At 48.9% G+C, this 25,477-nt stretch overlaps 1 long non-coding RNA gene across 2 annotated transcripts in view; it reads right to left on the bottom strand.

Moving 5' to 3' along the window:
* LOC130296774 (uncharacterized) overlaps positions 1-25,477 on the bottom strand; it is a 91,172-nt gene that overhangs the window by 18,540 nt on the left and 47,155 nt on the right. For both annotated transcript variants that reach the window (XR_008849285.1, XR_008849286.1), the window contains exon 3: positions 7,591-7,672. This is a non-coding gene — a long non-coding RNA (uncharacterized LOC130296774). The remainder of the gene's footprint in view (positions 1-7,590; positions 7,673-25,477) is intronic.

Genomic DNA, 25,477 nt, shown 5'->3' with positions numbered 1-25,477 from the left:
GCTCTCTCTCGTTCCTCGGATGCCTCGGAAGTTGAACTCTCTCCGCAACACATCATTCCTCCTGACTGCCTGATTTCCACTTCTCCAGCCTCCATCAGGCAAACTCCTCCAGGAAAGACCTTCGTCTCTCCACGCCAACGCCTCGGAATCCTCAAATGGGGTCACTCCTCCCATCTCGCAGGTCATGCAGGCATCAAGAAATCTGTGCAACTCATCTCTCGCTTCTATTGGTGGCCGACTCTGGAGACGGATGTCGTGGACTTTGTGCGAGCCTGCACTGTCTGTGCCCGGGATAAGACTCCTCGCCAGAAGCCCGCTGGTTTTCTTCATCCTCTGCCTGTCCCTGAACAGCCTTGGTCTCTGATTGGTATGGATTTTATTACAGACCTACCCCCATCCCGTGGCAACACTGTTGTTTGGGTGGTCGTTGATCGATTCTCCAAGATGGCACATTTCATCCCTCTTCCTGGTCTTCCTTCAGCGCCTCAGTTGGCTAAACAATTTTTTGTACACATTTTTCGTCTTCACGGGTTGCCCACACAGATAGTCTCGGATAGAGGCGTCCAATTCGTGTCAAAATTCTGGAGGGCTCTCTGTAAACAACTCAAGATTAAATTAAACTTTTCTTCTGCATATCATCCTCAATCCAATGGACAAGTAGAAAGAATTAACCAGGTCTTGGGTGATTATTTACGACATTTTGTTTCCTCCCGCCAGGATGATTGGGCAGATCTTCTACCATGGGCCGAATTCTCGTATAACTTTAGAGTCTCTGAATCTTCCTCCAAATCCCCATTTTTCGTGGTGTACGGCCGTCACCCTCTTCCCCCCCTCCCTACTCCCTTGCCCTCTGGTTTGCCCGCTGTAGATGAAGTGACTCGTGATCTTTCCACCATATGGAAAGAGACCCAAGATTCTCTTTTACAGGCTTCATCTCGCATGAAAAAGTTTGCCGATAAGAAAAGAAGAGCTCCCCCCATTTTTGCTCCCGGAGACAAGGTATGGCTCTCCGCTAAATATGTCCGCTTTCGTGTCCCCAGTTACAAACTGGGTCCACGCTATCTTGGTCCTTTCAAAGTCTTGTGCCAAATTAATTCCGTCTCTTACAAACTTCTTCTTCCTCCTTCTCTCCGTATTCCTAATGCCTTTCATGTCTCTCTTCTTAAACCACTCATCATCAACCGTTTCTCTCCCAAATTAGTTTCTCCCACTCCTGTCTCCGGTTCTTCTGACGTCTTCTCAGTGAAAGAGATACTGGCCTCCAAGACGGTCAGAGGAAAAAGGTTCTTTTTGGTGGAATGGGAGGGCTGTGGACCTGAAGAGAGATCCTGGGAACCTGAGGACAACATCCTAGACAAAAGTCTGCTCCTCAGGTTCTCAGGCTCTAAGAAGAGGGGGAGACCCAAGGGGGGGGTACTGTTACGCCGAGCGCTACGGGTCCCCGCTCCTCCCCGGAGCGCTCGCTTCTCTCTCGCTACCGCAGCGCTCCGGGCAGCTCCACTGACCCGGTGCGCTGCGATACCGTCTCCAGCCGGGATGCGATTCGCGATGCGGGTAGCGCCCGCTCGCGATGCGCATCCCGGCTCCCGTACCTGACTCGCTCTACGTCTGTCCTGTCCCGGCGCGCGCGGCCCCGCTCCCTAGGGCGCGCGCGCGCCGGGTCTCTGCGATTTAAAGGGCCACTGCGCCGCTGATTGGCGCAGTGGTTCCAATTAGTGTGTTCACCTGTGCACTCCCTATTTATACCTCACTTCCCCTTCACTCCCTCGCCGGATCTTGTTGCCATTGTGCCAGTGAAAGCGTTTCCTTGTGTGTTCCTAGCCTGTGTTCCAGACCTCCTGCCGTTGCCCCCGACTACGATCCTTGCTGCCTGCCCCGACCTTCTGCTACGTCCGACCTTGCTTCTGTCTACTCCCTTGTACCGCGCCTATCTTCAGCAGTCAGAGAGGTTGAGCCGTTGCTAGTGGATACGACCTGGTCACTACCGCCGCAGCAAGACCATCCCACTTTGCGGCGGGCTCTGGTGAAAACCAGTAGTGACTTAGAACCGATCCACTAGCACGGTCCACGCCAATCCCTCTCTGGCACAGAGGATCCACTACCTGCCAGCCGGCATCGTGACAATTACATGAAAGTTGGATCAGCCTGTAGTGTGGTTTTCCAATTTGTTTTTGAGTGTGACTCCATATACAGACCTCCATGAGTTGATAAATTTGATTTCCATTGATCATTTTTGTGTGATTTTGTTGTCACCACATTCAACTATGTAAAGACGAAAGTATTTCATATAACTAGTTCATTCATGCAGATCTAGGATGTGTTATCTTAGTGTTCTCTTAATTTTTTTGAGCAGTGTATATCCTTCTGGATAGTGAGGTCTAACCAGTGTTCTGTACAGCAGCATGAGCACTTCTCTCTTTTCTACTGATTATACCTCTCCCTATACATCCAAGCATTCTGCTTGCTTTTCCTGCTGCTCTATTACATTGTCTTCTTAGCTTTAAGTCTTCTGGAATTACTCCTAAATCCCTCTCCTCAGATACTGAGGTCAGGACTGTGTCAAATTGTCTATATCCTGCCTGAGGGTTTTTACGCCCAGGTGCATTATCTTGCACTTATCCACATTTCAGTTGCCAGAGTTCTGACCATTCTTCTAGTTTGCCTAAATCCTTTTCCATTTGGCGTATCCCTCCAGGAACATCAACCCTGTTACATATCTTTGTGTCATCAGCAAAAAGACACACCTTACCATCGAGACCTTTTGCAATATCACTAATAAAGATATTAAACAAAATTGGTCCCAGTACAGATCCCTGAGGTACCCCACTGGTAACAAGACCTTTCTCTGAATATACTCCATTGACTACAACCCTCTGTTGTCTGTCACTCAGCCACTGCCTAATCCACTCAACAATATGGGAGTCCAAGCTCAATGACTGTAGTTTATTGATAAGTCTTCTATGTGTGACAGTGTCAAAAGCCTTACTAAAACCTAGAAATGCAATGTCTACTGCCCCTCCGCCATCTATTATTTTAGTCACCCAATCAAAAAAATCAATAAGATTTGTTTGACATGATCTCTCTGAAGTAAACCCATGTTGTATTTCATCTTGCAATCCATGGGATTTTAGATGTTCCACAATCCTATCCTTTAGTAGGGTTTCCATTAATTTCCCCACTATTGATGTCAGACTTACTGGCCTATAGTTGCTTCATTTCTCCCTACTACCTTTCTTGTGAATGGGCACGACATTTGCTAATTTCCAATCTTCCGGGACGACTTTTGTTACCAGTGATTGGTTAAATAAATCTGTTAATGATTTTGCTAGCTCATCACTAAGCTCTTTTAATATTTTTGGGTGTATCCCATCAGGCCCCTGCGACTTATTTGTCTTCACTTTAGACAGCAAACGTAGAACCTCTTCCTCTGTAAAGACACCTGCATCATACGATTCATTAGTCTTCCTCATTAATGGAGGTCCTTTTCCTTCTTTTTCATCTGTAAAAACTGAACAGAAGCATTCATTAAGGCAGTCGGTTAGCCCTTTATTCTCTTTTACATACCTTCCTTTGTTTTTAATTTAGTGATTATTAATTGATTGATGCATTATATGAGCTAGAAGGAGCATTATTGTGTACTTTTAGGAAATACAAAATTGTTGCTTTTATAGTACATACTTTACATTGTAGGGCCAGTGGTTATTGTATTTATTCTGTTGTTGGCCTAGTGCCACTTGGGAGGGGTTTATACCCTCCCCCTTTGATTGGGGAGTGAGCTCAGAGTCTAAAAACTTTTAATTGTTTTAAAAGGAGCTATTTTTATATTTATTTATGTATCTTTGGTCATAATAAAGTTTGTTATATTTTTGGATATTTTTTTTTTTAAATAAATGTATCAATTGTATATGGTTTGTTTTAAACTCTAGGACAGCACCCATTAGGATAGTGTATGTTGAGCCCCATACTTTCTTGTTACATGTGGCATTCGTCAACTGATCTTTTGTGCGGCCAATAAAACCATTGTTCTCAGCTGCATATGCCCTTGTGTAAACTGGTGATCTGCAGCCAATGATGATGAATTAGAGGAGCTGCATGATGGATTGAGCCTTTTAAGGCTCTTTAAAGAAGTTATCCACCATAAGGTGATTTTAGTACGTACCTGCCAGACAGTACCTGCCAGACAGTAATGGACATGCTTATGATAGCTGCAGCTATCTTTTTGTGAACTGGGTATTTCCTGTTGGAGTTTGTTCCCATAGTTCAGTGTTTGTAAGTGTGAGGTCACTTTTCTACCTCCAATCAATATCAGCCACCCCACCCATTGAAACACAAATGAGCTGCATTCCATTTAAAAGACCAGTGTTTTCTAACCAGGGTGTCTACACCCATTGAAGCAGGACAGTCTCCCTTTGTACATCTGACTAGGGAAGTCATGTCTCGAACGCACTGCAACCTGGGAAAATTTTAGAAGACAGTAATTTTGTATGCTATTAAAAATAAATATTGGGGTGAAAATCACAGAATTACGAGACCACTATGAAACACAGGTAACTAACTTTACAGCCCCTGAAGCATAGTCAAATAAAAAAATTATGGAATACCCCTTTAAATAAGCACTCGAAGCTTGTTTCCTGCAGCCTGTGGTTGGCCTGAGTAAAAGGCCATTAGGTGCCAGTGAACCTAGTCCTCTATTACCAGGAGATACAAATATAATTGACACATAGGAAGAAGTTTTTATAGCTGGGGACATTGCCACATGTTCAGGTGAATATCGTCTTCAGTGATCACGTCAGTGATCTTATCTGCAGAGCTGTGATGTGCTAAGATGCTTGTGCGATTTACGCAAGACACTGCTATGAGGTCAGAGCTTAGGGGGGATGAAGCAAAGGGTGAAATATGTGATGATAACGATGATTTTTTCCGCTCTTTCTGACAGTATTGGAGATAGAATCAATGCTGAGCAGGAAGCATGAGGTTTCTCGATGTGATAAATCATGAAGATAGGTAAATAGCCACAATGCATGAAAGCAGCAGCTTACATAGCTATTCCCATCCAGTCTATATTCATGTAGGACACCAGGGGCGGTGGCCATTTATAAAATAATCATCATTTGTAACCGAAACGCTTCCTTGTAATGATTTCAGAATTCACATGACCCATACTATAACACACAGGGTCCGGACCATATACAAAGTATTTGCACCCTTTGATATGTTCTTTAATATTGTACTGTACCACAGTGAATACTGATCACTTAGTTATTCTCTGGACTCCAAACACGTAGTTTATGAAAGAAAACCTCCCAATGTGTCTGCGGTTTAGAAAGGAGAGAATTTGTCATATCTGATATTTCAGGAAGTGTTTGGGGGCTGTTTACATTGACTTTTAAGTACAAGGGGCACTTACTTCTGTATATGTTGGATAACAGTAATAAATCTGACCCATGTTATGCGATTTATCGGCTTTAATTTACCTTTATTTTTTTCTGGGACAATTAAATAAAAACTAGACAAACAGAAGGGGATGAAAACTTTTACAGCAATGTGAACCTGTCTTTTGCCCTAACCAATGTTAATACATAAAATGTAGGTGCACTACTGTGGTAGATGTAGACAGTAACATATGACTAACCCTCAAAATGATGTTAAAATTTAGACATTAGCCAGTATATCCTTATATGAAAGACATACCTGAGCCCGCACACCAACGCCAAAGTTTCTTAAGTGGCACGGGACCTAACACTAAACCTACCTGTGCCGCATGGGCAAAACCAGGGGCCAGTGGGCAATTACAGCGGCCTTAGATCTGCAGGCATTAGCTCACAGCCTGCACCCAGTTAGCTCCAGTGTGGCTAAGCCCACATACAGTGGGAGGAGGGAGGAAGGCTATGAGCCCCACACAAGTAGGCTGATATGTTGCCGGCCTCACAGGTGCACCAAAATGCTGCCTATAAGAGTGATTAAGGCGCATTAAATTTGGAGTTTATACACCTCCAAGTATAAGATTTGAACAATAAGAAAAAACATAGTTTAAAATGGCAGGAAATGCTCAACCCCAAATGCAGTTGTGCATTTATGCTGGGCATTTATGCCATTGTGGCACTTGTCTGCTGCAGGCATCCCCCATTGTATGCATTTTATGCTGGGGATCGCCCTTAGCAATGGACCTCAAGCGCAGGATCTGCTCCCCAGCATAAATGCACAACTGCATTTGGGGATGAGCACCTCCTGCCATTTGAAACCACTTTTTTTTCTTGCTGTTCAAATCTTATACATGGAGGTGTATAAACATGTATAAACAATGATAACATCCTTTTACAGGCCAAACTACCCTAAAAATTCAACAATATTGCCACATACTGATCATACAGAGGTAGATACTAGCTAGGGCTCTGCAGCTATTATAAGGGATTACAGTTACATTTACTGACTCACAAGCTACGTCTTCTTTGATTAGAGGCCATCATGAAGACTCGTCTCCAAAGAACCTACCAGACAAACATTTTAGGCGCTTTTCTTCAGCACAATGCCCACTTCTTTACAGACTCCTCATGTGTATGGCTGCACACATTAATAGTGCCCACTTTGTGCCTCTCTGTGCCCCTGTATATATGTACACCCCTCTGTGCCCCCTATATATTTATTGACCCCCCCCCTTGGTGCCCCCATAATATATTTAATGACCCCCCCCCCCCCCCCGTGCCTCCATTTACTGCTGTAGGCCCTCCACAGACATACTGCCTCCAGCCATATATAGGATACGGCTGCAGGCAGTATGTCTGTGTAAGGGCCAGTTTCTGTGGTCCAATCACTCCTTCTCTAGTCTGGGGTCAGGAACCACTGCTATGGCCTATGGGTCATAGCCAGGGGCGGACTGACAACACTCGGGGCCCATGGACCAAAAAAAAGGCAAGGGCCCCTGCTTGGCTCTGCAGCTCATCAATCTTCTGCTACGTCCCTATTCCACCCAAATCCTACACACAATAAACAAAAATTTGTATATGTAAGAAACACTTAAACATAGGTACATTTCCACGACCAATAATACTGGTATACAAGGAGTAAATATATACCACCACACAATACCTGGATAATACCGCCATATTGTACTGAATAAAACCACTATACACAGACCAGTATACTATAAAGGATCTGTATACAATATAAGTGATTATATACAGGACCATATGGCGGTAGATATCAGCTGTACACAGGATGTGTATGCCATATAAATGACACAAAGATGAAGGGCTCCAGCTCGATTAACAGATCAATATGCCATCTTTATTTCTGGACGCTACATGGATCACAGGTAAGACAGGATGTGATGCGTTTCGGCCAGGTGCTGGCCTTACTCATACACCTGGCTGAAACGCGTCACATCCTGTCTTACCTGTGATCCATGTAGCGTCCAGAAATAAAGATGGCATATTGATCTGTTAATCGAGCTGGAGCCCTTCATCTTTGTGCTTCTGATTGTTCGGGTGTGGTCCGCACCATTCTCTGTGCTCATGTCGTGGGCTTAGGGGTGAGCTGATTTGCACTTCTTCTCTACCATATAAGTGATTACAGTAACATTTTGGGACTCACAATTACGTATTTTGTGATCAGCGGCGTACTCTTTCCTTTTCTTCTCCGTCCAGATAAGACCGCCATGTGGATCACTTAACATCTGCAGGAAAAACATGTCAGACTTTAAATTTTTCCAGTGCCCTCCCCTCCTCTACAAAATGTTTCCATCTATAGGCCCACAAACTGTAATAATGCCCTCCTTGGTGTCCTGCACAGTAAAAGGGCAGGTAGGTAGGTAGCCAGGTAAATAGGTAACTAGGTAGGTAGATCAGGAAGCCGGATATGTAAGTAGGTGACAAGCTAGGTAGGTAGGGGGCTAGCTAGGCAGCCATATATGAAAGCCAGGTACACAGATAGATAGCCTGGTATGTAGGTAAGTACGGTAGTTAGGCATCCAGGTATAAAGTTAGGTAGCCCCCCCCCCAATAAGTATAGGCAGTTCCCCCCCCCCTTTCCCTATGGGCAGAGTTACCCCCTTTCCCTATAGGTATAGGCAGAGTCACCCCCCCCCTTCCCCATAGGTATAGGCACAATCACCCCCCCCTTTCCCCATAGGTATAGGCAGAGTCACTCCCCCCCCTTTCCCCATAGGTATAGGCAGAGTTACCCCCCCCCCCCTTTTCCCTATAGGCAGAGTTAACCCCCTTTCCCTATAGGTATAGGCAGAGTTACCCCCCCCCCCCCTTTTCCCTGTAGGCAGAGTTAAACCCCTTTCCCTATAGGTATAGGCAGAGTTACACCCCCTTCCCCATAGATGTAGGCAGTTACCCCCCCCCTTTCGCTATAGGCAGTTACCCCCCCCCCCCATTCCCTATAGGCAGAGTTACCCCCCTTTCCCTATAGGCAGATTCACCCCCTCTCTTCCCCATAGATATAGGTGGCTACCCCCCCCTCTTACCCATAGGTATAGGCAGTTACCCCCCCCCCCCTCTCTTCCCCATAGGTATAGGCAGTTACCCCCCCCTCTCTTCCCCATAGGTATAGGCAGTTACCCCCCCTCTCTTCCCCATAGGTATAGGCAGTTACCCCCCCTCTCTTCCCCATAGGTATAGGCAGTTACCCCCCCTCTCCTCCCCATAGGTATAGGCAGTTACCCCCCCCCCCTCTCTTTCCTTCCCCATAGGTATAGGCATAGTTAAAAAAATAAAAAAAGATTCTCACCTGAGGTCCCACGCAGCGATCTCCTCAGCAGCAGGGGCCTGTGTCTTCTCCCCTCCACAGTACAGTCGCCAGATGAGTGACGTCATCGGCGCCTGTACTGCGTGCTGCGTGGGGGCGGTGGTCACGTCTCCTCTGTGTAGCTGCGGATGCGGCTCACACAGAGGGGACGCCTTCTTCTGTATGTGCATGTATCGTGCATACAGGAGAAGGCACCGCTGTCTGCTGGGGATCTGGGATGAGCGTCTCGGATCCTCAGTAGTGGCGGCGGCCCTTAACCTGGCCGGGCATGGTCGGTCATGGAGCCCGGGCCCCCCTGGGCACCGGGCCCTGTACTGATGGCGGCCCTGAAGGTGGGTGTTCCACATTATTAAGCAGAGCACCATTTTCAAGCAACATGGAGAATAAAAGGATCTCTCTGCTGCCGAAAAGAGTGATTCTGTGGTACTCGCCCTCTCCCTCTATCTCAAGGAATCTGCTTGGCTCCATGAAATTGACCCTTCATATTTTGGCGAAGGCGACTGCAAACGACCCCTTAAGATCTTCTTTTTCTCTGCTAACTCCCCTTCTATTTAATCCTTTTGACAGTGATGACCCGGAGGGGATTTCTCCTTTGAGCACTTAATCCTACCCTTCCAAACCATAAAAGAGAGATTCCAGTTTCCTAGTCAAGCTAGTAGTTTCTATCGCACCATTATTGACAACGTAGCAATCCCGACACCAGCTGCCCCTTTTAAAGGGAACAATCATCAGATTTTACCCTATATAACGCTTGACAAAGCGGGCGGGGTGCTCCTCTTACCAGGTCCCTGTTACGCCGAGCGCTCCGGGTCCCCGCTCCTCCCCGGAGCGCTCGCTTCACTCTCCCCGCTGCAGCGCTCCGGTCAGATCCACTGACCCGGGGCGCTGCGATTCCGCTTCCAGCCGGGATGCGATTCGCGATGCGGGTAGCGCCCGCTCGCGATGCGCACCCCGGCTCCCGTACCTGACTCGCTCTACCTTGGTCCTGTCCCGGCGCGCGCGGCCCCGCTCCCTAGGGCGCGCGCGCGCCGGGTCTTTGCGATTTAAAGGGCCACTGCGCCGCTGATTGGCGCAGTGATTCCAATTAGTGTCTTCACCTGTGCACTTCCCTATATATCCTCACTTCCCCTGCACTTCCTTGCCGGATCTTGTTGCCATTGTGCCAGTGAAAGCGTTCCTTGTGTGTTCCTAGCCTGTGTTCCAGACCTCCTGCCGTTGCCCCTGACTACGATCCTTGCTGCCTGCCCCGACCTTCTGCTACGTCCGACCTTGCTTCTGTCTACTCCCTTGTACCGCGCCTATCTTCAGCAGTCAGAGAGGTTGAGCCGTTGCTAGTGGATACGACCTGGTCACTACCGCCGCAGCAAGACCATCCCGCTTTGCGGCGGGCTCTGGTGAAAACCAGTAGTGACTTAGAACCGATCCACTAGCACGGTCCACGCCAATCCCTCTCTGGCACAGAGGATCCACTACCTGCCAGCCGGCATCGTGACAGTAGATCCGGCCATGGATCCCGCTGAAGTTCCTCTGCCAGTTGTCGCTGACCTTACCACGGTGGTCGCCCAGCAGTCACAACAGATAGCGCAACAAGGCCAACAGCTGTCTCAACTGACCGTTATGCTACAGCAGTTACTACCACAGCTTCAGCAGTCATCTCCTCCGCCAGCTCCTGCACCTCCTCCGCAGCGAGTGGCCGCTCCTGGTCTGCGCCTATCCTTGCCGGATAAATTTGATGGGGACTCTAAGTTTTGCCGTGGCTTTCTTTCCCAATGTTCCCTGCATCTGGAGATGATGTCGGACCTGTTTCCCACTGAAAGGTCTAAGGTGGCTTTCGTAGTCAGCCTTCTGTCTGGAAAAGCCCTGTCTTGGGCCACACCGCTCTGGGACCGCAATGACACCGTCACTGCCTCTGTACACTCCTTCTTCTCGGAAATCCGAAGTGTCTTTGAGGAACCTGCCCGAGCCTCTTCTGCTGAGACTGCCCTGTTGAACCTGGTCCAGGGTAATTCTTCCGTTGGCGAGTATGCCGTACAATTCCGTACTCTTGCTTCAGAATTATCCTGGAATAATGAGGCCCTCTGCGCGACCTTTAAAAAAGGCCTATCCAGCAACATTAAAGATGTTCTGGCCGCACGAGAAATTCCTGCTAATCTACATGAACTTATTCACCTAGCCACTCGCATTGACATGCGTTTTTCCGAAAGGCGTCAGGAGCTCCGCCAAGATATGGACTCTGTTCGCACGAGGCGTTTCTTCTCCTCGGCTCCTCTCTCCTCTGGTCCCCTGCAATCTGTTCCTGTGCCTCCCGCCGTGGAGGCTATGCAGGTCGACCGGTCTCGCCTGACACCTCAAGAGAGGACACGACGCCGCATGGAGAACCTCTGCCTGTACTGTGCTAGTACCGAACACTTCCTGAGGGATTGTCCTATCCGTCCTCCCCGCCTGGAAAAACGTACGCTGACTCCGCACAAAGGTGAGACAGTCCTTGATGTCTACTCTGCTTCTCCACGTCTTACTGTGCCTGTGCGGATGTCTGCCTCTGCCTTCTCCTTCTCTACTGTGGCCTTCTTGGACTCCGGATCTGCAGGAAATTTTATTTTGGCCTCCCTCGTCAACAGGTTCAACATCCCAGTGACCAGTCTCGCCAGACCCCTTTACATCAATTGTGTAAACAATGAAAGATTGGACTGTACCATACGTTTCCGCACGGAGCCCCTTCTTATGAGCATCGGATCTCATCACGAGAGGATTGAACTTTTGGTCCTCCCCAATTGCACCTCGGAAATTCTCCTTGGACTTCCCTGGCTTCAACTTCATTCCCCAACCCTGGATTGGTCCACTGGGGAGATCAAGAGTTGGGGGCCCTCTTGTTCCAAGGACTGTCTAAAACCGGTTCCCAGTAACCCTTGCCGTGACTCTGTGGTTCCTCCAGTAGCCGGTCTCCCTAAGGCCTATATGGACTTCGCGGATGTTTTCTGCAAAAAACAAGCTGAGACTCTACCTCCTCACAGGCCTTATGATTGTCCTATCGACCTCCTCCCGGGCACTACTCCACCCCGGGGCAGAATTTATCCTCTCTCTGCCCCAGAGACTCTTGCCATGTCGGAATACGTCCAGGAAAATTTAAAAAAGGGCTTTATCCGTAAATCCTCCTCTCCTGCCGGAGCCGGATTTTTCTTTGTGTCCAAAAAAGATGGCTCCCTACGTCCTTGCATTGACTACCGCGGTCTTAATAAAATCACGGTTAAGAACCGCTATCCCCTACCCCTCATCTCTGAACTCTTTGATCGCCTCCAAGGTGCCCACATCTTTACTAAATTGGACTTAAGAGGCGCCTATAACCTCATCCGCATCAGAGAGGGGGATGAGTGGAAAACGGCATTTAACACCAGGGATGGACACTTTGAGTATCTGGTCATGCCCTTTGGCCTGTGCAACGCCCCTGCTGTCTTCCAAGACTTTGTTAATGAAATTTTTCGTGATCTGTTATACTCCTGTGTTGTTGTATATCTGGACGATATCCTAATTTTTTCTGCCAATCTAGAAGAACACCGCCAGCATGTCCGTATGGTTCTTCAGAGACTTCGTGACAATCAACTCTATGCCAAAATTGAGAAATGTCTGTTTGAATGCCAATCTCTTCCTTTTCTAGGATATTTGGTCTCTGGCCAGGGACTACAAATGGATCCAGACAAACTCTCTGCCGTCTTAGATTGGCCACGCCCCTCCGGACTCCGTGCTATCCAACGCTTTTTGGGGTTCGCCAATTAGTACAGGCAATTTATTCCACATTTTTCTACCGTTGTGGCTCCTATCGTGGCTTTAACCAAAAAAAATGCCGATCCCAAGTCTTGGCCTCCTCAAGCGGAAGACGCCTTTAAACGACTCAAGTCTGCCTTTTCTTCGGCTCCCGTGCTCTCCAGACCTGACCCTTCCAAACCCTTCCTATTGGAGGTTGATGCCTCCTCAGTGGGAGCTGGAGCTGTTCTTCTACAAAAAAATTCTTCCGGGCATGCTGTCACTTGTGGTTTTTTTTCTAGGACCTTCTCTCCGGCGGAGAGGAACTACTCCATCGGGGATCGAGAGCTTCTAGCCATTAAATTAGCACTTGAGGAATGGAGGCATCTGCTGGAGGGATCAAGATTTCCAGTTATTATTTACACCGACCACAAGAACCTCTCCTATCTCCAGTCTGCCCAACGGCTGAATCCTCGCCAGGCCCGGTGGTCTCTGTTCTTTGCCCGATTTAATTTTGAGATTCACTTTCGTCCTGCCGATAAGAACATTAGGGCCGATGCTCTCTCTCGTTCCTCGGATGCCTCAGAGGTTGAACTCTCTCCGCAACACATCATTCCACCTGACTGCCTGATCTCCACTTCTCCTGCCTCCATCAGGCAAACTCCTCCAGGAAAGACCTTTGTTTCTCCACGCCAACGCCTCGGAATCCTCAAATGGGGTCACTCCTCCCATCTCGCAGGTCATGTGGGCATCAAGAAATCTGTGCAACTCATCTCCCGCTTCTATTGGTGGCCGACTCTGGAGACGGATGTTGTGGACTTTGTGCGAGCCTGCACTATCTGTGCCCGGGATAAGACTCCTCGCCAGAAGCCCGCTGGTTTTCTTCATCCCCTGCCTGTCCCCGAACAGCCTTGGTCTCTGATTGGTATGGATTTTATTACTGATTTACCCCCTTCCCGTGGCAACACTGTTATTTGGGTGGTCGTTGATCGATTCTCCAAAATGGCACATTTCATCCCTCTTCCTGGTCTTCCTTCAGCGCCTCAGTTGGCTAAACAATTTTTTGTACACATTTTTCGTCTTCACGGGTTGCCTACGCAGATCGTCTCGGATAGAGGCGTCCAATTCGTGTCTAAATTCTGGAGGGCTCTCTGTAAACAACTCAAGATTAAATTAAATTTTTCTTCTGCATATCACCCCCAGTCCAATGGACAAGTAGAAAGAATTAACCAGGTCTTGGGTGATTATTTGCGACATTTTGTTTCCTCCCGCCAGGATGACTGGGCAGATCTCCTTCCATGGGCCGAATTCTCGTATAACTTCAGAGTCTCTGAATCTTCCTCCAAATCCCCATTTTTCGTGGTGTACGGCCGTCACCCTCTCCCCCCCCCTCCCTACCCCCTTGCCCTCTGGTCTGCCCGCTGTGGATGAAATATCTCGTGACCTTTCCATCATATGGAGAGAGACCCAAAATTCTCTCTTACAGGCTTCATCACGCATGAAGAGGTTCGCGGATAAGAAAAGAAGAGCTCCTCCCGTTTTTTCCCCTGGGGACAAGGTATGGCTCTCCGCTAAATATGTCCGCTTCCGTGTCCCTAGCTACAAGTTGGGACCACGCTATCTTGGTCCTTTCAAAATTTTGTGTCAAATTAATCCTGTCTCTTACAAACTTCTTCTTCCTCCTTCTCTTCGTATCCCTAATGCCTTTCACGTCTCTCTTCTTAAACCACTCATCCTCAACCGTTTCTCTCCCAAATCTGTTCCTCCCACTCCTGTTTCCGGCTCCTCGGACATCTTCTCTGTCAAAGAGATCTTAGCTTCCAAAAAGGTCAGAGGGAAAACTTTTTTTTTAGTGGACTGGGAGGGTTGTGGTCCTGAAGAGAGATCCTGGGAACCTGAGGACAACATCCTAGACAAAAGTCTGCTCCTCAGGTTCTCAGGCTCTAAGAAGAGGGGGAGACCCAAGGGGGGGGGTACTGTTACGCCGAGCGCTCCGGGTCCCCGCTCCTCCCCGGAGCGCTCGCTTCACTCTCCCCGCTGCAGCGCTCCGGTCAGATCCACTGACCCGGGGCGCTGCGATTCCGCTTCCAGCCGGGATGCGATTCGCGATGCGGGTAGCGCCCGCTCGCGATGCGCACCCCGGCTCCCGTACCTGACTCGCTCTCCCTCGGTCCTGTCCCGGCGCGCGCGGCCCCGCTCCCTAGGGCGCGCGCGCGCCGGGTCTTTGCGATTTAAAGGGCCACTGCGCCGCTGATTGGCGCAGTGATTCCAATTAGTGTCTTCACCTGTGCACTTCCCTATATATCCTCACTTCCCCTGCACTTCCTTGCCGGATCTTGTTGCCATTGTGCCAGTGAAAGCGTTCCTTGTGTGTTCCTAGCCTGTGTTCCAGACCTCCTGCCGTTGCCCCTGACTACGATCCTTGCTGCCTGCCCCGACCTTCTGCTACGTCCGACCTTGCTTCTGTCTACTCCCTTGTACCGCGCCTATCTTCAGCAGTCAGAGAGGTTGAGCCGTTGCTAGTGGATACGACCTGGTCACTACCGCCGCAGCAAGACCATCCCGCTTTGCGGCGGGCTCTGGTGAAAACCAGTAGTGACTTAGAACCGATCCACTAGCACGGTCCACGCCAATCCCTCTCTGGCACAGAGGATCCACTACCTGCCAGCCGGCATCGTGACAGTCCCGTTACTTCGGCCGGCAGCAACGCCCCCTCCACTTGATTGACGGCCGCATCATCGCTCTGCTCCGTCTGTTCAGTGAGCAGAGCGATGATGCGGCCCGTCAATTAAGCGGTGGGGGCGTCGCTGCCAGATGAAGTAAGGGACCTGGTAAGAGGAGCTCCCCGCCCAGGGAACTACTTGCGGGGCCTGCAGGAACTAGTTTATAACTTCATATCTTCACCATCCCTGGGGGAAGGAGCGTCCCCCGGGGTTGGTGAGGATAAAGGTTTTTATCCTATATAATGGTTTGCCAGGCATTATATAGGGTAAAATCTGATGATATATATATATAAGAGATTTGTGGCTGATTCTTCAGAGCACAGATGGGTTCGTGCAGATAAAAGCACATTGAAAAAGATTTCTGCCATAGCCTTAATGTATTGGATCAAGAGAGCAGCTGCTAAAATACCATTACATAGCAGCAAACAGATATTTGAAGCTGCTGGTGCCTCTGGAATCCCACGGACATCAAGGTGTAGAGTTTTCCAGAGAGTCTTACAACTGTGCATAAACCTCCTATTCGGCCACCATTAACCAATGCTCACAAGTAATCACTGCTGCATTGGGCAGAAAAATACATGAAGACTAATTTTAAAACAGTCCTGTTTACTGATGAATGCCGTGCAACCCTGGATGGTCCAGATGGATGGAGTAGTGGATGGTTGGTGTGCGGCCATCCTGTTCCAACAAGGCTGCAACGTCAGCTAGGCGGTGGTGGAGTCATGTTTTGGGCCGGAATCATGGGAAGAGAGCTTTAGGGTCCCCGAAGGTGTAAAGATGACCTTTGCAAAGTATGAGGAGTACTTGCAAAGGTCATCGGAGTGAGGAGTATGACTGACCACTTTCTTCCCTGGTACAGAAGGAAGAACTATGCTTTCCGTAATAAAATCATCTTCATGCATGACAATGTATCTCATGCTGCAAAGAATACCTCTGCATCAATGGCTGATATGGGAATAAATGGAGATAAAGTTATGGTTAGGCCTCAATCTTCCATTGACCTCAATCCTATTGAGAACCTTTGGAGCAGTTTACATCCAAACAGCAGCTCTGGGAGGCTATTCTGACATCTTGCAAACAAATTCAAAAGGAAACTGTCCAAAAACTCACAAGTTCAATGGATGCAAGACTTGTGACGCTGCTATCAAATAAAGGGTCCTATGTTAAAATGTAACGTGAACTGTTAAAATGTTTAAAAGTTTAAATGTTGTTAAAAGTTTGATTGAAATAGCTTTTGAATTCAGTAAATATGCTGCAAACACAACAAATGACAATTTTCAGTTCTTTACAACCTATAAACTTACTGTGTGTAATAATTTGGAACAGTGCATTGTAAGTTTTTTCAGCTTAACCCCTTAACGACGCAGGACGTATATTTACGTCCTGCGCCAGCTCCCGAAATATAACGCAGGGTCACGCGGGACCAGCGGCCAGATTAAGGCTGCCTGGAAGACCGAGCACTTCATTATGATGGGCCCCCCCTGCAGTTCCCCCACATTAGGTGCAATATAGTTCCCCCACATTAGGTGCAGTATAGTTCCCCCACATTTGGCTGGCAGTATAGTTCCCCCGCATTAGGTTGTAGTTCCCTCACATTAGGTGCAGTACAAGTCCCCGCACATTAGGTTGGCAGTACAGTCCCCCCCCCATTAGGTGTGCAGTACAGTTCCCCCACATTAGGTGTCCAGTACAGTTCCCCCACATTAGGTGTGCAGTACAGTTCCCCCACATTAGATGTGCAGTACAGTTCCCCCACATTAAGGGTGCAGTACTGTTCCCCCACATTAGGGGTGCAGTACAGTTCCCCCACATTAGGTGCAGTATAATTCCCCCACATTAGGTGCAGTATAGTTCCCCACATTAGGTGCAGTATAGTTCCCCACATTAGGTGCAGTATAGTTCCCAACATTAGGTGCAGTACAGTTCCCAACATTAGGTGCAGTACAGTTCCCAACATTAGGTACAGTACAGTTCCCCACATTAGGTGCTGTATAGTTCCCCCACATTATGTGCAGTACAGTTCCCCACATTAGGTGCAGTAAAGTTCCCCACATTAAATGCAGTACAGTTCCCCCACATTAGGTGCAGTACAGTTCCCCACATTAGCTGCAGTATAGTTCCCCCACATTAGGTGCAGTATAGTTCCCCCACATTAGGTGCAGTATAGTTCCCCCACATAAGTGCAATATAGTTCCCCCCATTAGGTGCAGTATAGTTCCCCCACATTAGGTGCAGTATAGTTCCCCCATTAGGTGCAGTATAGTTCCCCCACGTTAGGTGCAGTACAGTTCCCCCACAGACATACAGCCTTCAGCCAAACACAGTGTATGGCTGGAGGCTGTATGCATGTTTACTGCCCCAGTGTTCAGACCACCGCTCCTCCGGTCCAGGATCATGATCTACTGCTATGGCCTATGGGCCATAGCAGTAGGTCCCGGGACCGGAGTGGAGTGGTGGTCGGAGCACTGAATATGACATGCCGCTGGTGACTTACCATGCGCGTGTCCTCCTCACTGCTCCAATCTGCTCTTCTATGGGCGCACGCACGGGACGTCAGTGACGTCCCTGCGTGCGCTACCTCCCGGCGGCCCCTGCGGGAAGGGGGCCCCCTGCGGGCACGGGGTCCGGAGCACCAATGATGATACGGCCCTGCCCACGGCTAATACCGGACATCACCGAAGTTGATTGCCGTGTCTGAAGTGAAACCTTCCCAGCAACTCAGCTGGGCTGATCGGGACCACTGCGGTGAAACCGCGGTGTCCCGATCAGCTGTACGGACACGGGGAGGGTCCCTACCTGCCTCCTCGCTGTTCGATCACTTAATGACTGCTCGGTGCCTGAGATCCAGGCAGGAGCAAGCGGCGATAACACTGATTAATGCTATTTGCATAGCATAGCAGTGATCAGTGTAGGAAATCACCCCTATGGGGGCTATAACATTGAAAAAAAAATTGAAAATAAAGTGTTAATAAATGTGATTTAACCCCTTCCCTAATAAAAGTCTGAATCACCCCCCTTTTCCCATTTAAAAAAAAACTATGTAAATAAAAATAAATGTAAACATATGTGGTATCGCCAAACATATGAAGTTGAGACCAATATATGGAGGGTGGAATTTGACCACTAACTCATAGACTACCAGGAAAAGGTAGCCCAAAAAAAAACCTTTATTTCCCATATATCAAAAGAGTGAGATTAAAAGTGCAATCTTTATTGTATTCGGTTCGCACTTAATGGTGTTTTAAAATATAGAGCACCATATCGTCCTACTTGTTTGATTCTATATATATATATATAAATAGACCATCCGGTCTATGAATTGAATGCACACTGAAGCGGAGACGAGGTGCCTGCAGACCACCTACATTCAACGCTATTGTAGGACAATGGAGCTCAAAGTTAAAAACTTAACATGGCCCCCCTCAACTTAACATGGCCCCCCTGGTATCGCCACATGCATAAATGTCCGAACTATAAAAATATATTATTAAACCGCATGGTCAATGGCGTACACATAAAAAAAATTCAAAAGTCCAAAATAGTGTATTTTTGGTCACTTTTTATAACATGAAAAAATTTATAAAAAGCAATGAAAAAGTCTGATCAAAACAAAAATAGTACCTATAAAAACTTCAGATCATGGCACAAAAAATGATCCCTCATACTTCCTCATATGTGGAAAAATAAAAAAAGTTATAGGGGTCAGAAGATGACATTTTTAAACATATACATTTTTTTTGTAGTTAGGATTTTTCCCAGAAGTAAGACAAAATCAAACGTATATACCATATTTATCGGGGTATACCACGCACCGGCCTATAACACGCACCCTCATTTCACCAAGGATATTTGGGTAAAAAAAGTTTTTTACCCAAATATCCTTGGTAAAATGAGGTTGCGTGTGTGCGCGTGTATACCCCGATACATCTCCAGGAAAGGCAGGGGGAGAGAGGCCGTCGCTGCTCGCTTCTCTCCCCCTGCCTTTCCTGGGGTCTAGAGCCCTGCTGCCGCTTCTCTCCCCCTGGCTATCTGCGCCGCTGCCCGTTCTCTCCCCCTGACTATCGGTGCCGGCACCCCATTGCCGGCATCGATAGCCAGGGGGAGAGAAGCGGCGCCGGCAATGGGGCAGCGGCGCCGATAGCCAGGGGGAGAGAAGGGGCAGCAGCACCGATAGCCAGGGGGAGAGAATGGGCAGCGGCACCGATAGCAAGGGGGAGAGAAGGGCCGGCAGCAGGGCTCTAGACCCCAGGACAGGCAGGGGCAGAGAAGCCGGAAGCGACGGCAGGTCTCTGCACCTGCAAAGCCGCTGCAGTTCATTGATTTAAAGCGCCCGCTTTAAATCATTGAACTGCAGCGGCTTATCAGCGTATAACAAATCTGCACAGTACTGCCCAGTACTCGGACCCCCCGCGATCTATAACTTATCCCCTCTCCTTCGGAGAGGGGATAAGTTACATTGCACTACAGATGTCCTTTAATAGTTGATAACATGAGAATTATGCTGATTGTTATTTACATCAGTTATTTAGGTATTTGGAACAGGGTGTAGTCCTTAGGCCATAGCAAAGACATCAGGGGTAATAAGTCTACAAAAAAGAGGATTGCAGCAGCACACATTGGTCAAAAAATTGAGCCTCTAAGCGCACTCTTTTGATCAAAAACGTGTCCCCCATCCACCACGGGGAGGTGGCCTCATTTAGGATGGGAACCTAATACACATTCTGAGCCTAACACTCAGATACCAACTCACCTCTGCTGGGCATATAGCCTCTGACTGGGTGACATGCTGGATCCATATACAATTTAAAACACCACCTGATGACAGCGCTATCTGGCATAGGGATCCCGATAGTGCTGTGGATCTATTGCGCTCGCGTGGAGGCACACTGATGACAGCGCTATCGGGCATAGGGATCCCGATAGCGCTGTAGATCTATAAAACAGTAAATGTAATAAAAGAGTAAATGTATGAGCCTTACGAGCTGAGTAAATGTATGAGCTTCTGTGGCCTGATTGAATCGGGCCACATAGCCCATGTGAGCTCCATGCAACTTCAGCTGAATCGGGCCACAGAGGCCATGAGAGCTCCGTGCAGCTTCAGCTATCACAAGGAGAGGAGATCCCCTCCCTGTGATAGCCAAACTGAGACTGCCGTGCACGTCGATGCGTGACGGTTAAATATGTCACGTGACACGTGTGAGCCAATAGGATGTGATGGAGGCGGAGCATCTCATTCTATGGCAAATCTCATTCTATGGCAATGCACCGGACAGTCGTTGGCTGTCCGGGCATGCTGGGAGTTGTAGTTTTGCAACAGCTGAAGGCACCCTGGTTGGGAAACAATGGTCTATGTAGAGGACAGGGGCTTCTTCAGGGTCCTATACAGTACACACAGTGTCCCAAATGGGAGCCGCCCTTACTTGGTGTCCAAAGGAGCAGCTAACCCTGGCACAGGTAATGAGTAGTACGGAACTTGTAGTTCCTTCCTGTACTGTAGGGGGCGCTACCAGACAATCAGTCAGTGCATGCACTTCAGTAATACAGGTGATTTACCAGTAAAATGCCAATTCTGATTGGTCAGTTCCTCAAGTTGTGACACATTTCACAGATCTGGACTGTCTGTAGCATTGTATGGTGAGTCTGGTTTCAAGTTACAATGGTCCATTGTATGTTGAAACTATTGTATGTTGAGGCCATTGTAAGTTGAGGGATCACTGTATACAGGGAACTGTCGAAGAGCTCTATCCTGAAGTTATTCGCGAATGGTGAGGGGGAGAGACCCGCACATGAAGTACACCCCCTTCTCCTGACAAGTACACCCCTTCTCCTGACAAGTACAGCCCCTTCTCCTGACAAGTACACCCTTTCTCCTGACAAGTACACCCCCTTCTCCTGACAAGTACACCCCCTTCTCCTGACAAGTACACCCCCTTCTCCTGACAAGTACACCCCTTCTCCTGACAAGTACACCCCTGTTCCTGACAAGTACACCCCCTTCTCCTGACAAGTACACCCCCTTCTCCTGACAAGTACACCCCTGTTCCTGACAAGTACACCCCCTTCTCCTGACAAGTACACCCCCTTCTCCTGACAAGTACACCCCCTTCTCCTGACAAGTACACCCCCTTCTCCTGACAAGTACACCCCCTTCTCCTGACAAGTACACCCCTGTTCCTGACAAGTACACCCCTTCTCCTGACAAGTACACCCCTTCTCCTGACAAGTACACCCCCTTCTCCTGACAAGTACACCCCTTCTCCTGACAAGTACACCCCTTCTCCTGACAAGTACACCTCCTTCTCCTGACAAGTACACCTCCTTCTCCTGACAAGTACATCCCCTTCTCCTGACAAGTACACCCCCTTCTCCTGACAAGTACACCCCTTCTCCTGACAAGTACACCTCCTTCTCCTGACAAGTACACCCCCTTCTCCTGACAAGTACACCCCCTTCTCCTGACAAGTACACCTCCTTCTCCTGACAAGTACACCTCCTTCTCCTGACAAGTACACCCCCTTCTCCTGACAAGTACATCCCCTTCTCCTGACAAGTACACCCCTTCTCCTGACAAGTACACCCCTTCTCCTGACAAGTACACCTCCTTCTCCTGACAAGTACACCCCTTCTCCTGACAAGTACACCTCCTTCTCCTGACAAGTACACCTCCTTCTCCTGACAAGTACATCCCCTTCTCCTGACAAGTACACCCCCTTCTCCTGACAAGTACACCCCCTTCTCTTGACAAGTACACCCCCTTCTCCTGACAAGTACATCCCCTTCTCCTGACAAGTACATCCCCTTCTCCTGACAAGTACATCCCCTTCTCCTGACAAGTACACCCCCTTCTCCTGACAAGTACACCCCCTTCTCCTGACAAGTACACCCCCTTCTCCTGACAAGTACACCCCTTCTCCTGACAAGTACACCCCCTTCTCCTGACAAGTACATCCCCTTCTCCTGACAAGTACACCCCCTTCTCTTGACAAGTACACCCCCTTCTCCTGACAAGTACACCCCTTCTCCTGACAAGTACACCCCTTCTCCTGACAAGTACACCCCTTCTCCTGACAAGTACACCCCCTTCTCCTGACAAGTACACCCCCTTCTCCTGACAAGTACACCCCCTTCCCCTTCTCCTGACAAGACCCAGCAGCATTCTGCACATGACAAGAGACTCCTCGGAGCCAACATCTAACCTGCCTCAGTCACATTGCTGCTTCCTGTCCCCCTGTCAGTCATAACAGAAATCCGTCCAAATAAAAGAACATTGCGCAACCACAGATCTGCCAGATGGAGGGAGAAGGGGAACAACGGCGACCACAAGTCTCAGCTGCCACAAGCTCATGTAACCCCTGCAATGCCGGGAAGGCGACCTGCAAAGTCACCCCTCGTCAGGTGGATAGAGGGAACAAGCAGAGTGCAGCAATGAGTCACACGGAGAAGAGAGCTAGTCAGAGCCGTATGAGCGGCGCCATTGTGATGCACAACAGGAAGAAGCAGCCATGGCCTTTTCAGGGGAATTCCCAGCGTCGTCCAGGGCCGGGCTTCTTGTAAGTGCATCACATGACTAGAAGCCGCTCCAAACATTTACTGTCACTGCAATTAACTGTGTCAGTAACTCGGCTCAGCCTGTAATCGCACCCCGATCCCAAAACGCTGGGAACGACGACAGGCAGCAGGAAAGGCGCGCTCTGACGGGTTATGACTCAGCTCTTCAGGGTTTTACGCAAGACGAGTCCGTGTGTGACTACCAGAGGCCGGACCTGCTGTGTACCCTGCAGAGTATCACTACGAGGGCAATAATAGCTTGCCAGCATGTCCTGACGTCCACATGCTGGGACTTGTAGTTGCACGCTAGTTATTGAGTCTCAAGAAGCACTGAATTGGGGGTTTGTTTGAGATTTGGAAAACTAGGCTACTTTCTTTCAAAAACAGTGCCTCTCTTGTCTGTGGACTGTGTGTGGTATGGCAGCCCAACCCCACTGTGTGTTATATCAGGGTGTAATCAGTAAATGACAAAGAAAAGTTAGAGTTCCTCCTTCTGGAACAAATGATAGAACTTATTCCCTACACCAGTTGTTTCCAAACAATGTGCCTCCAGATGTTGCAAAACTACAACTCCCAGGCAGTGTTTTCCAAACCGTGCGCCTCCAGCTGTTGCAAAACTACAACTCCCAGCATGCCTGGACAGCCTTTGGCTGTCCAGGCATACGGGGAGTTGAAGTTTAGCTACAGCTGGAGGCACCCTGTTTGGAAAACACTGCCCTACACACATAATCATTATTAACATTCATTTCTCATTGAATTTCAAATGGGTTATTCCAAGGAAAAAAATAAATACAGTGACCCCTCAACTTATGATGGCCTTGACATATGATCATTTCAACATATGATGGCCTCTCAGAGCCCATCGTATGTTGAAGGCAGCATCGACATATGAAGCTGCTGTGTGTCGGGGCCATCATACAAACAGCTATCTGACAGCACTGACAACTTCAGTAACTGACAGATAGTTGTATAATGTGCCCCGTTCTGCCTCCTGTTACTCACATGCTGTCCTGCTAACTCACGCAGGCTTCCACTGTGAGCTCCGTGTAAGTCCCGCCCCCCAGTGCAGCCATAGCCAATAGCCTGCAGCATCTTGCTGCAGGCATCCAATGAGCTGCTGGCTGCCCTCCCCTTCCTTTCCTATAGAGCTGTAGTTGGCAGGATGGTAATGGAGGACATTCTGTCCCCCCTGAAGGTATTTAAAGAACTGCACAGTACTGTATGCAATGTCACACATCACATACAATACATATACACACTATACACCCCATACATCAATGTTTCCCTATCAGTGTGCCTCCAGCTGTTGCAAAACTATAACTCCCAGCATGCCCAGACAGTCAATGGCTGTACATGCATGCTGGAAGTTGTAGTTGTGCAACAGCTGGAGGCACCCTGGTTTGTTAAACACTCCCCATACACTCCACATACAATGGTCATCCCAGAACCAATTAGCAGTTTCCCATAGAGATATGTATTCAACATACAATGGTTCCGAGGCCCCAGAACCAATTACCATTTTTACATAGACATATGTACTCGACATATGATGGTTTCAACATATGATGGTTCTCCTGGAACCAATTAATATCATATGTTGAGGGACCACTGTACTGTATTTATCGGGGTATACCATGCACCGGCCTATAACACGCACCCTCATTTTACCAAGGATATTTGGGTAAAAAAAGTTTTATACCCAAATATCCATGGTAAAATGAGGGTGCGTGTGTGCGCGTGTATACCCCGAAACACCCCCAGGAAAGGCAGGGGGAGAGAGGCCGTCGCTGCTCGCTTCTCTCCCCCTGCCTTTCCTGGGTTCTAGAGCCCTGCTGCCGGCCCTTCTCTCCCCCTGGCTATCGGCGCCGGTGCCAGTTCTGTCCCCCTGACTATCGGTGCCGGCGCCCCATTGCCAGGGGGAGAGAAGCGGCGCCGACAGCCAGGGGGAGAGAAGGGGCAGCGGCACCTATTGCCGGCGCCGCTGCCCCGTTGCCTCCCCCATCCCCGGTGGCATAATTACCTGTTGCTGGGGTCAGGTCCGCGCTGCTTCAGGCCTCCGGCGTGCGTCCCCTGCGTCGTTGCTATGCGCGGCGCACTGACGTCATGCGCCGCGCCGTGCAGCGCATAGCAACGACGCAGGGGACGCCTGCCAGAGCCCTGCAGCAGCGCGGACCCGACCCCGGCAACAGGTAATTATGCCACCGGGGATGGGGGTGCCGGCACCGATAGTCAGGGGGACAGAACGGGTAGCGGCGCCGATAGCCAGGGGGAGAGAAGGGCCGGCAGCAGGGCTCTAGACCCCAGGAAAGGCAGGGGGAGAGAAGCGGGTAGTGACGGCCTCTCTCCCCCTGCCTTTCCTGGGGGTGTATCGGCGTATAACACGCACATAGACTTTAGGCTAAAAAATTTTTGCCTAAAAAGTGCGTGTTATACGCCGATAAATACGGTAGCTACTCTATGTCTACAGATCAGCTAGGTATACCTTATTTTTGTGGATAGGGGATACATTTTATTCTTGGGATAACAAATTTACAGTGGACTTATCTGCAGGACAACTGGGTGCAAAAAAAGCTAGTCATGATTCTCTTTAAGGGTACGTCACGCTGAGCGGAGAAATCTGCCGAGTAGCGTGAAATACGCTGTGTAGAAGCAGACACGGTTTTCACTGACGCACCCTTTGTGTGCAATAAGGTTCCTGAGCCAACTGGGCATCATAG

The sequence above is a fragment of the Hyla sarda genome, chromosome 12 (assembly GCF_029499605.1).
Source record: "Hyla sarda isolate aHylSar1 chromosome 12, aHylSar1.hap1, whole genome shotgun sequence".
Taxonomy (NCBI): domain Eukaryota; kingdom Metazoa; phylum Chordata; class Amphibia; order Anura; family Hylidae; genus Hyla; species Hyla sarda.
The sequence above is the reverse complement of the archived record's forward strand: the minus strand, read 5'-3'. Positions and strand labels throughout refer to the sequence as shown.